Source organism: Camelina sativa, chromosome 8 (genome assembly GCF_030686135.1).
Source record: "Camelina sativa cultivar CO46 ecotype springtype chromosome 8, ASM3068613v1".
Taxonomy (NCBI): Eukaryota; Viridiplantae; Streptophyta; class Magnoliopsida; order Brassicales; family Brassicaceae; genus Camelina; species Camelina sativa.
In genome coordinates this window covers 6,585,090-6,599,283 of record NC_141887.1, presented here as the reverse complement: position 1 = coordinate 6,599,283, position 14,194 = coordinate 6,585,090, and the positions used below count along the sequence as shown (strand labels likewise).

At 35.5% G+C, this 14,194-nt stretch overlaps 1 long non-coding RNA gene and 1 other non-coding gene across 2 annotated transcripts; one reads left to right on the top strand and one right to left on the bottom strand.

Annotated features, from left to right (window-relative positions):
- Positions 1–3,070: 3,070 nt before the first annotated feature.
- LOC147939760 (small nucleolar RNA R71) lies at positions 3,071–3,177 on the top strand. The gene has a single exon (XR_015564844.1). It is a non-coding gene; the product is annotated as a small nucleolar RNA R71 (small nucleolar RNA).
- Positions 3,178–8,228: 5,051 nt separating this feature from the next.
- On the bottom strand, positions 8,229–10,829 carry LOC147939759 (uncharacterized). The gene is made up of 3 exons (XR_015563791.1): positions 10,691–10,829; positions 10,390–10,493; positions 8,229–8,594 (listed from the first exon to the last, which is right to left on the bottom strand). It is a non-coding gene; the product is annotated as an uncharacterized LOC147939759 (long non-coding RNA).
- Between the last annotated feature and the right edge of the window lie 3,365 nt (positions 10,830–14,194).

The following is a 14,194-nucleotide window of genomic DNA, read 5'->3' as shown; positions in this document are numbered from 1 at the left end:
TTGGGCAAAGGGAAAAGGAAAACCCTTAAGTCGTTTCTTTTGTCTCATTAGTCGACTTTGGCCGTTTTTGAGAGAAACAAACGAGAGAAAAAGTGTTCTTAGTGTTCTTGGTGATTTCTGTGGATTTGTGATGTTTCCTGGTGAGATCTGAGGCTTAGGACGTTGTAGGAGCTTGTTAGGAGTGTTCTATTGCTTGTTTGAGGTTCAGATTCTTCTGTGGCAAAGGTAAGTGCAGGATCATGGCTTATCTAAGCTAGAGAACTCTCTAATTTGCTTGCTATGTGTTACTAGACTTGTTAGATCGTTATTCTGGATGTTAGGAAGCTTTCTTGTGGCTTGGGATCGAGTTTTGTGGTTGTAGGAACGAAGATCCGGCGAGAAGCTTCAGGGAAAACACGATGCTCGGCATTGCATCGGTCGATGCATATCTTGCGTCGGTCGATGCAAGTGCGAGGACAGCGTGTAAAACCCTAGAGTTTTTGTGTTATGTCGAGCATGCGTCGGACGATGCAAGTGCATCGAGCATCGATCTATGCAACCCTGTGTCGGTCGATGCATATTGGTGTCGGTCGATGCAGAGTCCTGGTTTGTTATTTGTTGTGTGTTGATTGTTGTTTGATGGTTAGAGATGACTCTATTGCTTGTGTGTATAGCCCAGTAGATGGGAGGATTGCCTTACTGAGTGTTTATTAAATAGTCATGCATTGCAATATGTGTTTGTGGTGCAGGTAAAGGCAAAGTGTGATCGTGGAATCAAGGCAATGAAGAGGAGGATGTTCTAGTGGTTCGCTTGGTTGTCTGGCTTCTGTTAGGTTGCTAGAGTTGAGTCCTAGAATGTTGTTCAGGATTGCTGGTTCTCTGGTTTATGTTGTTTGGATCATTAGTTTATGATTTGGAATTAATGTTGGATATTGAATTCTTATTGGTTATTTATGGGATATTGCTATTGGTTATTTCCGCTGTTGATTGTGATTGTGACTAGGTGACTAGTGGGTATGGGACCACTAGTTGTAGTTTATTATTATTATTTTATATTTATTATTTATTATTTAAAAAAAACGGGTCGGGTCGTTTCAGTTTGGTATCAGAGCCATTACGGTTCTAGGTTTGGGTTCACTAGGTTTCTGTTATGATGTTTGGGATTGCATGTCTTGATTGATTATGTGAGTTAGTCAATTTTGTGTGGCATGGAGTCCTAGAATATCCTCTTTGAGCCTACATTGTGATTCCACGGTGAATATATGTTTTTGTGTTATGTATAATTGCGTGCTTAGCCTTCTGTTCATGGTAGTGCAGATGGTTAGAGGGGATGCTGTTGCTGGTCGTGGTCGTGGTCATGGACGCAGACGTGGTCGTGGACGCGGACGTGGTCGTGGTAGGGGCAGAGTCCCAGTGGTTAGTGAGACCGAGGACCAGAGTGTGACAGCTGAGGGTGTTGGCGAGTCGCAAGGTGACCAGGAGGATTCCATGAGTGTGGCCGGAGGGGGCGGTGTGGATGCTCCAGTGGTCGGTGATGATAGGGTCCCGGGTGTGGGAGTCCCAGCGGATGGAGTTGTAACACCCCGCTCCCGTGGTACCTATCACGGTACACGCAGTACGTGACGCCGTGTCACGGTACGTATAATGGTATGTGTCACGGTACGTCCGACAGTAAAGGTCAAGATCCGGAAGGATCGGGACATATCCGGAAGGATCCGGAAGGATCCAGACGTTTCCGGAAGAATACGGAAGAATCCAGAAGGATCAGGAAGTATCCGGAAGGATCAGGAAGTATTCGGAAGTATCTGGAAGGATCAGGAAGTATCCGGAAGGATCCGAAAGGAAATGTCGCGCACTACCGAGAAAAGGAAATTATCGGCTAAGTGGCGCAGAAAAGGAAATAGTATGGCGGATCGGTTAATAGGCCATACTAGATGGGCCGAACCCTTGCAAAAGGTTAGACCGACCTAAGGGAAAGGAAGGATAAGGCAAGCTTGTGATAAGGCTGATTTCTTTAGGAAAGGATAGGGCGGTTTACTAACCCTATATATATGGGATCCGCGAAGGATGAAGGTATTCATCGGTTACTAGCGCCGCAAAAGAAGAGAGTAAGGTTCTCTAGGGTTTATTATGCGTGGATGCACGCTTAAGGAGTGCCGCGAAGAGTTACACTAAGAAGTCATGGAAGAAGAAGGATCCCTAGAGAGTTATCGAAGGGTTCTGAGAGAATGATCGACTAACTGGTCGAGAAGGGGTCGATCGTGATCGAGGAAGAATGAGTATAAGATATGGTATCGGACGAGTATCGGAGACGACATCAGACGAGTATAAGGAGACGATAGCGGTACATTGCTAGCGGTGATAGCGGTACGGTATCGAGGACAGTCGCGGTACGAGGATAACACGTACGGTGATGTGATGGTTGGTACGACAGTCCACGATAGACGGTACAGGAGTAATGCAGTACCATGCCCGATGGGTGGTATGGGTAATGAGTGAGAATAGACGACAAGGTCTTGGAGTACACCGAGACTTGTTATGGAGAATTGGCGGAGCAGACTTCCGCGGCTGGACGGAATAAACATTCCAGCCCATCTTTTATTGTTCTCTTGGTCACTTTGGGGATGGCTGGGTGGACAGGACTTGGTGCATCAGTGAGAGAAAATCGAGGGATGATGAAGTGTGTGAGTTTGTTGGGCGGATAATCTGGTTATTGGGGATGTAGTTTCTGTTCCTGGTGTTGTTGATGTAGTGCACATCGTCTAGCTGAGCAGTCTCCCCATCTTGTTGTAGAAACTGGTCTTCCTCTGATATAGCATGTACATGATGCTGCTGGCTGAGGAGCTTATCCAATTTGTCATTGAGGGCTTTCATGTCTCTCTTATACTTGGTATCATCCTCCCTATTAGATCGCACAGTGTAATCATATTCCTCATTGTAATGGCCATCAGATTGAGCTAAGTTCTCCACTAGATCCCAACCTTCATCGACATCCTTGTTGAGGAAGTTACCATTGCTTGCGCTGTCCAGCAACATTCGTATCTTAGGAACCACACCTCGGTATAGTGTACTTAGCAATGAAGCATTGCTGAATCCATGATGAGGGCATCTGCTTGTGTATCCCTTGAAACGTTCCCAAGCTTCACTGAACGTCTCATTGCTCTTCTGAACAAAGCTGGAAATGTCATTTTGCAGCCTTGCAGTTCTGGAGTTGGAGAAGAATTTGGCTAGCAACGCCTTCTTGCATGCTTCCTAGATGGTGATGGACTCCTTGGGGAGCGATTTCTCCCAGATGTGTGCTTTGTCTCCCAAAGAAAATGGGAAAAGGCAGAGTTTGAATCCATCTTCACTAACTCCATTGATCTTGGTGAGGCTACAGAGCCTATCAAACTCATCCAGATGGTCCAATGGGTCCTCCATTGGCAATCCATGAAACTTGTTGCTCTGTATCATCTGGATGAGACTACTCTTGATCTCAAAGTTGTTGTTCTGGACAGCAGGTGGCACAATGCCATGTCTTTGAGTGTGAGTAGATGGAGCATCTCCTGCTCCGATGTTAGTCCTCTCATGAGGAGCTGGTGGACCATTATGATTGTTCATTATCTCCTCAATTGTGTTTGGTTGCGGTTGTTGAACTTGTTATGGACGGAGTAACCTTGGTCTATCGATGTTGTCGATGAAAGGAATTAAGTTTTGGCTACCCTTGGATCGTGTTTGCATGCACAATCAGTTGACCGAGTGAGTACACGAAGGTCAACTATATCCAGGTGATCGAGTGACGGGTTGGGTGGGTACCCGGAGTGTACCTAAAATGCAAAACAAACAAACACGAAGGTAAACAAGTCAGTACCCAACCAAAATGTAAGATAGAACTTGACCTAGCAATTCCCTATGCAGTTGTAGTAGAACCAAATGGCAACGACACAAAATTGATAACTGGTTTTTTCTTTCACCCAGGGTATCAATTCCCTATGCAGTTGTAGTACAAAGGGTTATCAATCCAAATGGTTGTTATGCTAGCAGATGAGATATGATCAGAACTATGCAAGTCAAGCAAAGCAATCAATAGGTTTGATCTAACAGTTTTAAAAACAAAAGAGAGCAGATAAACAAGAACCACACGACCTAAGCACTCGATGCAAGCATTCGAGTACAGGATCGGGTGGGGTGATCGAGTAAACAAGAACAGTATGAACAACTCGAAGGTTTACTCGAAGCAGGTGATCGTGTACCTGTTCGGGTAAGGGATCAAGTTATGAATAAAAATGTAAACAATCTAATGCGAAAGCTCCTATGGATGGGGTAATCGACTCCTAAGTGTTCCTGACCAATATGGATGTCCTACATGCCTCAAGCAAATATTCCCTAGACAATGAATCTCTAAAATCTTGTGAAAACACTCTCGTGATAGAAACAATCAACCTTGATCACTCCCCTACCCAACTCTCGTTGGAGAAACATGACCAAGCAGACAATACGAACCGATTCATTATTGTCAATAAACCCCTTACTCATCTAATCTCTTAGGCTAAGTGAGTAAATCACTAGCATTGATTGATTCAAGCGTTTCATCTACACCTCTCGGTGGTAAAACACCCTAGATCTAATCTCAACCTCTCGGTCTGTTGATAGCATTAAGAACACCAATCTAGAAGAAAATTTATAAAACACAAGCAATCAAGTTAAGACATCCTAACCGATCAAGAACACAAAATCGTCTATTCCATCCCTAGAAACTTTGTTCACTACTCAGATCTCATTGCAGAAAACACAAAAGCATAGATAAACGAAAATTGCATTGTATTGAAATATAAAAATAGAAGTGAAGAGTACAGAGTAGTAATCTAAAAGAAGTGCAAAAAGAAGTAAAATAAATCCTAACAAAATGGAAAAAGAGTTTGAGTCGCTCTAGATCTCTCTCATAAGCTCTCGCTCTCTGGTTTGAGTGTCTGCGGCGAGAGGAAGAAGAGGGGGGTTTATATATGGAAATCCATTAACCCTAGCTTCTCAGTCCTGCCCGAGGGTCTGCTCGATGAGGTGCTCGAGGATGAGCTCGGGTTGCTCTTCGGATAGGTCTTCGGATTGTTCTTCCTGCTCTTGGATCCTCTTCGATTGGGTTGGGGTTCAGACTGTTCTTCCTGCTCCATAGCTCCTTCGGGTACATGCTCGGATTTGACCTTATTTCTTCCCATTTTAGGTTCTAAAGCACCTGTTTTCATCAAAAAAGTGCAAATGCAAGAATGCAACACCCTAAATGGCCTAAATGTGGATTTCTACAGTAAATGACCTAAAAATGCTAAGGTTAGGGTAAATACTATGTAGAATATGGACAAAAAAAGATGCTTAAAACATGTAAATTAAAGAGTTATCAATACCACAAACTTCTAGTGTGGAAAAGTTTTAATTTAGATACACTAGGATCGACCGCTCTGAGACCATGTAGAATCTAGAGAAGGATTTTAGGGAAAAGTCTTTATTATTTTCTTGCTTTATTAATCAATAAGACAAGGGTTTATATAACACCCAGTTCTTAGGTTTACAACAATATTAAAATTTATAATAACCGACATAAACAAAGCCCAACATGGACTGTCAGCCCATACACCAATAACACTCTTCATCAATACCCGCTGAAAATAAATCCCATAAAGAACCACAAACTCGTTGTGCTTGATAGTATAAAGCTTCTTGCGCTTGATCGTGACTCCTAGAGGAGGGAATGCGAATTTGAGAGGAACCCTTAATGGAGGCCGAAGATAGCGTTGTGGAGCGTCATGTTGGATATCCTTGTCCTAGCAAGGATTTGTGGTCTTGAATCTTGCATCATTCACATTAATTGAGGTTAATTTCTGAATTTGCATCATTTGTGTGGTGCAGGTTGCATCATCCCCAATGGAGGCTGCATATGTGGTGGTGGTGATCGCAACACATTATCCTCCATGTTAGCAAAATACTCAAAAGCAAGCAATCATACATGGCCATCTCCACTCACTCCTCCTCCTCCTCTTCCTTTTCAAAATTTTGATAAACAAGATTGAGGTAACCATCAAAAACGGCCTCCATATTTGTCCTCAGGTTTTGGGAAGGTATCAACGCTCTCGAATACCCATCAAATACCCGCATGTAAAAATGATAATTACTACTAGTTTGCCTCACTAACTCAAACAGATGGTTCACATGCGACCTGATTGTCAACTCCAACTGCAAAGTCCTCCCATAAACAACCGCAAACAGTGATGCGAGCTTGATGGTATCAAGCTCCTTGCGCAATAAACACAATAGAATTTCAGGTTCGAATGCAAATTTGAGACATGGATGATGAAGAAACGGACACCTTTGTCGCATTCTGTGCTGGTCATTTTTCCCTACAACAACCAGAAAGAAAATAAAACACAAAGAAACATTCAAATCAGACTCGATAGATTAAGAAGAGGAGTGAATACTTAGGGTTTCAGAGAGGGATAAGAATAAGATGTAAGAACTAGTGAACCACCGTACCTTAGTCGGGAAGGTAACAACAAAGTTACGTCGAGGAAGCGGAGAACGAACGGCTTTGAGATCTTAACCAACAACACGTACACAAGGAAACGAAGAAGGTACTACTGTCAAGAAAAATATATACCTTTATCCTTATATGCTTCCCTCTAGTAAATTGAAGAACACAAATTAAAGGTGTTACGTTAGGAAAAGAATTATTATTAGACTCTCAGTAGAGATCATTTCCTAAACTAAGATAAGAATGAAGAAATGTAGGGGGGTGTATTTAAACAATGATTTTGGAGGATTTTATGGGATTTAAGAAATTTGGAATTTTGATAGATTTTAGGGAAGTTGATATGATTTATGGTAAAATTCTTTCAAATCCCACCTAAAACCATGAGATTTGGATTTATGTTTTTTTAACTAAACAAATCCTCTCAAATCCTCCAGAATCCCTAAAACTTATTAAAATCCAAATCCACAAACTATTTTAAAGTAGATTTTTAAATCATCAGTTCAATAACAGTGAATTTCAGGAGACTTTTTAAAATCCATGATTGAATAACATAGGATTTGTACTTTTACACAAATCACCTAAAATATCAAGTTGAATACATCCCCCGTATATTTAGATATAATACTAAATTTCCTACAGTCTAGATACATTCTAGGAAGCTTCTGGATGGTCTTGAGAGTCTCACATAGGCGCAGCATTGAATAAGGAAAAAGTCATTGTGTTATAAAAAACGAATCCAGATAAGGAAAGTTGCACTTTAAGTGGATCGGTCTAATCAAGTGAGGTGGGGTGCATCCTAATATGTGTGCTGAAGTCTCGAAGTGATATAGAAGCTCTCCAGGGAGCCAAGTGATGCTTTGGTTTGAGCCATTTGTGGAAAGATCCATTTTGAGTGATAATTGACTTGCGGAAAGGCTTCCTGAACCATTTCTTGAACTAGCTCAAAACAAGGGTGGTTTTCTTTGATCATGCACCTTAGAATATGTGTAGGAAGATGTGGAAGGATGTTGCCTCATTAAAAACCTTTCTAGGTAAACCCATTGGGAAAAACCCTAGATAAGAGAAAAAGAGTGCAACGGTCTCATTCCAACGATATGATCTTTCGGCTCGTTGAATGTCTGGATCACTTTTTGTTCCAGCGGTCAGATCCAAATTATGTTTGGTACTGATTCTTTCACATATTGTAAGGAGATGATAGTTCTCCTTAACTGTTACAAGCTGGTCCTCTCCAAAAAGTACTTCAGACAGTCTAATGGAAAGTTCGTCAGATTGTTCATCAAGCAGTCTGTCAAGTAGTACTTCAATCACTGCTTCAGCCGCTAATTCAGCTCCCATTCTTACATCACATCATTCCATAAATGGTTCACCATCTGACTCATCCACTCCAAGATTACACTCTGGTTCATGACGACAAAACGGTATTCTTTCACCAGCGACCTTATCTGGCTACTTCTCAATGATTAAATAAATCTTTTGAGTTTCTCGGTGGTTTTATATGATGTGATCTAGATAGACACTTGACTATCTAAAAAACTTTTCTTCACTAATACATAGTAGGAGTATGAAAAAATCAGAGGAAGAAATAGAAAATGCTTCTTTTTTTTCTCAAACAAAACACAATTAAAGAACTCTTAACCTAATTAATTTTGTGATCGACGACGTGAGAAGGTTTTTTTGCCTCCTCAACTTTTTTTTTTGGGTTTAAATGTGAAATTTATATATGAAAGATATGGCTATACAATGTGAAAAAAAAATTAGCAAAAAACAGGGCCCTTTAAATTAAAACAGAGGCTGTACGTACGGGAGTATATAAAAAAAAACTGGCCAAAACTATGTCATCGTCGCAGCTCCTCCCAGCGGGTCTATAGACCATGAAGCTTCGATGTCGATGTACGATGTCATCCCTAGGGAAGTGATCCGTTCAGTAATGGCTTTGGCAATGGTGCCAGTTAAAGCGGTTGTTGAACCCTTGTCCATGATCCCGACCGTTTCTCTCTCGCCAAACCATGTAGAGAGTAGTTTGGAAAACCATAAGGAGGAGTGCATGTCATGTCATGTCTTTGTGGCTGTAACGATTCCAGCATAGTGTGGCTAAAGTTCTCGACCACTCCGGGTTGAGCTGTCGCCGGAGTAAACGGTGGGTGAGGTCAGAATATGTGAAATTTTCTAAAATTGTTTACCTCGCAAACTTTTAAGAATCATACACTCAATCTTTTTCATATTATTTTTTCTAATGAAAGTAGTTGAGTTTGATTTGATTGATATTTTTTTTAGTAAATAATTTTTATAGTTGTAAAACATAAAATAATAGAAAAAATAATAACTTAATGTTTTTTAATTAACTATGTAAAAATAAGCAATTCCCTTACTAAATTGATTACAATAGGAATTTTCCAGTTTTAATTAAAAATTTAATATCTTAATATAACTAATTAATTATTAATTAGTAATATCTAAATATTACTAAACCTGATCTAAGTTATATTGCTAGGTTGAACTCTAATGATTTTTGATTTATTCTTTGTAGTACAACTCATTGGAAGTGAAATATCAATTTGTTTTTTTATATAGAAAAAAATTTAAATTACAAAATTTGAATTAAATAAACATTATAATGATCTTTTTATAATTATATGTTGGATAACAATAACTAAATATAATAATGACTATACTAAAAAAATGTAATACTTTTTTTGGACGTAAGAAAGACTTAAGAAAAGTTGATTTAATAATTGTATTACAATTTTTTATTTCGTTAAGAGATTGCATACTTTTAAAAATAAAATAAATATGTAATAAATAATCAAACATTCAGATTAAAGAATGAAAATAAATTCTTTAGCTTGATTCTCTCATTTTGCAATGATCAAAATTAATATTTTTGAATCTGCATCGATAATTTTTGTATAGCCATTAAAATTTTATTGTACATATGCAATTTAAAAGTAAAAATAATATGAAAATAAAGACGTAAAGAAGAAATACATAAAAACAAATAAATAACATTGAATACATATATATAAGATATATCTAACAAAATATACAGTGAGTTTTCAACTCATGCAAGAACATAAACAAAACAAACAAAATATTTAAATTTTTAGATATGGCGGAGGAGGATGTGAGAATTGTTATTTATAAGATTTCCAGTGATAAAAGTTACATTTTTAAAATAATTAATTAAAGGAATTACAATTATAATTTATAGTGGGTTAAATGAAAATGAATGGAGAAAAGAATAGTCAATTCATAATTAGTGTTAAAATGTGGATTTAAAGTATGGATTAATGTACATGATTACATGTGTAATAGTTTTTGCTTATTTGAAAATAAATATTTTAAAAATTTAATGCCAAATGAACCAATAAGGAAAGAGTGAAAGGTACTTTTATATATATATATGAGTGGTATATGTTACATGAGTGCCTTTTATGTACATTAATATGAAAGACACTATTTAATCCGATCTTACATGAGTGGGTTTAGGTATATTAGATCATCTCCAACCCATTTTTATTTTCATCTCCAAACTCTATTTTAGAGAAGAAAAAAAGCTTCTTTAACCTCACTATATTTTCATTTCCAAAATAGGTATCTACATATTTGAAGATTTTGGAATTGAATTTTTGTTTAAATGTTTATTTTTGTAGATTTTCATTGCTGACATGATTCTCAATATCAACAAATCTTTTACTATGAACAATTTCGTTTTAAAGGAGTCAGAGTCCAAGGAGATCACTGCGGCTAGAGATGGTTTGGAGTGTACTTCTAGACTAATTTGGAATGAGTCAATTAGATGCGCATATCTCCATGCTTGGTTGAGATTTATATTTTAACTAGTATTGGACCCGTACTTCGTATGGGAAAAAAAATTATAAGATTAAGATGTAAACAATTAAAATTAGGCTATTTACCTTGTCATCCACCAGTATTAAATCAAGTCCATCCACATTTTTCTCCAGTTTATTGTGATTCGATAATCTTCTCAAATTCAAGTAGGTTGCGACCACAATAATATCTGAAATCAAATTGAAAAAGTGACATTAGAATTAATAGACAAACATTCTGATAATAAAAACAAATTCTAAAAAATCAATGAAGAGAAAGACAAAATCTAGAAAACTAACTATCAAATCTTCCAAATGAATAGATAAATTCAAAATCAATGAGTTCAAGAGAAAATGAATGAATAGAAACAAAGTTTTAAGTATTCACCTTTCTGAGAATTGTAACTGTCGGTTTATATGGCAACCATAAGAAGAAGAAAAATGGAGAGGAAAATAAAGAAAATCGTAATTAACAAAAAAATGTATGAAAGAAACAAAATTTGGTGTTAAATATGAGATGAATTCAGTTATAAATCTTGATCGTGGAGGTGATAGTGGGAGTAAAATTAGGGATATAATTTTTTACAGTTTTTGTTTAAAAATTCTCAGAAAAAGAAACGATGAAAAGGGGATAATTAAAAGTATTTGTTTTAATTTTTTTTTCCACGATATCTTGCATTTTTTTTGTACATATTTTTTTTAATTTAAATGTAAAATAGAAATCTATGTGACATGATATAATTGGCCAGGTGATTTGTGTTTTATAGGATAAAGAATATAAAAAACAGTGAAAAATATGTATTCTTTGCTTTTCAAAAAGAGAAAATGTCAGGAACTAGAGAAAACATCTAATTTGTGGACTTGCTAATTGCGACTTAAGGTTTCACCAAAACTTTTTTTTTCTTTCGTTTTCACCTTTTTCCTTGTTAAAAAGGTGAAAAGGAGAATTGTTGGTAGATGAAGAATCAAGATAGTAAAAGATCAATAAATATATAAAATATTTTAAGCAAAGAAAAATAAAATACTTATGATATGTTTGCAAAAAAAATCAAAATCCAAATCAAAATATTCTTAGGATACTTGATGGCAAGCATCATTTTTATAGAGATGGAGGGATCTTCTTAGTGACAGCTTGGTCACCACTGTCATCCAACTGGTTCATGATCCTCCTCATCTTTTTTGTTCTCTTGTTTCTGTTTTGTGCCCCTTAATAATATTTATACTCCTTTAATTAACTTTAATAATTCATGTTACTGTTCCATTTAATATATTAATAATAAATTTTAATTTTTTTACCCATTCCCATTCAATATAGTTAAAGTATGGAATGTTATACTTTTTTCTAGACCGACAACTTCATGCCTACTCGATCCGGTCCCTTAAACTAAAGTTAGTGAAAATTCATGTCCAAGATTTATAAGAAAAGTCAATACTAAAGTTAGTGAAAATTTTCTTACAAAGCTAATTATGAAAGAAGTTATAACTTTGTTTGCTCAAAAAACTAATACTATAACTAGAGTTGTCTACAGAATAGTGTAGACCATTATCCAATAGTTAATTTGTGTACGCAAATAATACCTACACTGTCTACACTTGCTGTGACAACATTGAAATTTCTCTATATATCTATATTATTATTTTTGAAATACATTTTGTGTTATGCCCTTGAAGTTTTGGTTATTTAATTTGTTTTATTTATAACATTAACCCCTAACTATTTTCCTAAAATAACAATTCCTGGAAATTAATTTAATGGAACTATATTAATCAAACAAATTTATTTACACTTATTGCCATAATAAGTTTGACAATATCTATACTTTCTGATGTTCCCAAACACAACTCTACGCATTAAATTTTAAAACAAGATTAAAATCTGAAAACCTATTTTAATAGATCTTAAAAGACTGTATGTGATAGTTGAATGTAAATCGACCGACTTTGAGAAACACATATTTACAATCTCAATAATTATTATGATGTAGATCTATATCTACATTTTAAGTACATTTTTGAGTTCTACCCTTTTAGTTTTACTTATTTAAAATTTTATTTACAAAATTGATCCCTATATATTTGTCGAAAGTCAATAAGTAAAATATGGTAAATCGTCCACCAAATCAGTTTAGTTGTTAAGGAATAAAAGATTAGCATTCAATTGTCTATGAAATCATAACTTTTTTTAAAAAATTCAAATTTAAATATTTTACACAAACATAGAAACTAGAATATATTTGCTTCTTTTTGTCGTTTGTTATTATTGATTGAAAATATTATAATTAACCACATTTACCTTTTACATACAATCATAATCAAAAAACAATCAAAATAAATACATAAATCTCGATAGTTTGGAAATATGATCAAAACTAATCAAATCTAAATTGCCATATTCGCAGACCATATTCGCAGATTTAACCTACTTGATCACCAAGCATATCTAAACCCGACGACATCTATATATACGTCTAAAACAAAATTAAACACACCAGCACCTAAAGCGACAAACACATACTAAAAAACATTGTGAGAGATATGGTGGTTGTTTCATTTCCGTATCTTAGAGACGCCTTACATAGCCATATGGTGCGTTCAAATAAAGATCCTGCATTCACAGTTAAAAAAAAAAAGATCTCCATGAGATAGCCACAACCCACAACAATACTTCCTACCTTTAGTCTATAGCCAAATCACAATACTTCCTAATACAGCTTCCGGCAATATGAAGTCCATGATCTTTTTCTATATTATTGAGCTTAAGGTCTTTCTTTGAGATTAAGAGATTTAAGCATGTCTATAAATTCGTGACTTATGCTGATGATATGGCGTGCACTTTTGTCGGAATGGTTGCATATGTTGCTCCTGAAGTTCGATACTCCTCTCCAGCAACTTGCGGGTAAGAATTTTACGTTAGACCAAACTTTGACCACTATATGATGATAGATGGACTTTTCGGTTTTGTGGATTACTACGCGCCTCTTACTTAGAACAACTTTTCTTTAAACCAAGGTCATGTCTGGCTCAAAACAATGTAAGCATCTAGAGTAAAGGTATGACTTATCGTAACTCCAACTAAACTATAATAATTGGTCTCTTGATTTTAATTTGCAGGCTCCAAAGCAAAAGAATATAAAAAAGAAATCAAAAAGACCCATAATGATGAAGAAGCTTGATTTAATATACAAGCAGATATGATTGTCGGATTTAAATTTCTATTTTGATCTATTTTTAGGAACGACATAAGTTTATTTTGAAGTTAGTATGGTTTTTATTAAGGATGTTTTTGGTTTAACTCTCATTCTCTATTCTTAAGTTTTTTAATTGTATAAATTAAAGGAACGATGAGAGAAAAAGTTTACTGATTGTGCATATTTCACGTGTTCAAGAACATAAGCTAAATCTTTTAACTTTTAGTATTATGGTTTATTATTATTGGGCTTAGTTTTAATGGGTATGATTAAAAAATTTTAAAAATATAATTATATATTTTACACCATGGGTTAAATCTTGAAAATCATTATTAAATATATATAGTTTTAATACTAAAATTAAAAACCTGTAAAATCTTATGAAATTATATATAAATTTTTTTTTTTTTTACATTTTTACATATTATTATTGATACCAACTTAATAAAAGAACATTAAAATATATTGAATATGTAAACTTATAAAAATTTCAAAATACTTTAGAACGTGGTTATATGGGTTTTAAATAACATTAGTATAAATACGGGTTAAATCCTCATTTTATTCTTTGGTAAACACTACAAAAATTTGGCATATCAAATCAAGTTGATTTAACTAAGATTATGTAGAATAATTAAATCATTAGCAATATTATGACTCAATCAGATAATAGCTTATAAATTACTTATTATTTTTTCTAATAA